We start from the raw sequence: 1,062 nt of genomic DNA on the forward strand, positions 1-1,062 counted from the left end.
TTTGAAGGGATGGTAAACTATGCATATAAGAATTGCTAAGTTCATTAGAAAAATCATTAATATGCAAACCACAAATAAAGAAGTCAGTGATTTCACAAAATGTTCATAAAATGCCAATATATTACCTAAAAAGACGGTTACAGAATATTTTTCTACTAGTACTTTTTTTTTTTATAATTACTGATACTTATTGGACTTTATCAATTTATCCATATTTTTCTGGCAGGAAACAATGCAATTAGCAAGAACGTGGTTGGGTCAACCCAAGCAGATCAAAGAGCCCACTTCTCAATACGAAAAGGACATTTACACTACGAATTTATTAAAATCTTGTGTCGTTAGTAAACCTGTCAAAATGGATCATAAACTCATCTCTTAACGCATATATGTTGGGTTGAATTGTTATAAATAGGTTTAAATATAATATGATTGCTAAATAGATTATAGATGGGTTGCAAATGTGTTTATAACTTACTTAAATCCAATCCACCTGTACAACTCTCTCTTCATTCTCTCTCGCGCTCACTCATGCTGCGCTCTTACCTCGGTTTGGGTATGAGTTCTCCTAAATTTTATTAAATATGGAAGTTTTTTAAGGATATGAGTCGGGCGGGGTGTGTGTTGTGTGTGGATCGAGTTGGGTATGAGTGAGTTACTAGATTTGCATTACTATAAATGCGTCATAAAATGAATTAAATGGCTCTATTTGGGCCAAATTGCTTTTTACCCAACTTGACTCATCCGTTTGACAGGTTTAGTCGTAAGTAATGTGGCGAATTGTCATCAAGTTTTTAAGCAAGCTAATCATAAACCTTATTTTTAGACAAAAAAAAATCATAAACCTTATAAAAAAAATCGTAGACCTTATTTTTAGACCCAAAAAAAAAATCATAAACCTTATTTGACCAAAAAAAAAAATCATAAACCTTAACCCATCTCTCTCTCTCTCTCTCTCTCTCATCTAGAAGATCTCATGCTCGAGGCCACTACTCACCAGCCATCAAAACGACCCAGCTCATACGTCGTTTGGGCTTCCTTGAGCCCAACCATTCGGTGAAGAAA

This window comes from Rhodamnia argentea, chromosome 6 (genome assembly GCF_020921035.1).
Source record: "Rhodamnia argentea isolate NSW1041297 chromosome 6, ASM2092103v1, whole genome shotgun sequence".
NCBI lineage: Eukaryota > Viridiplantae > Streptophyta > Magnoliopsida > Myrtales > Myrtaceae > Rhodamnia > Rhodamnia argentea.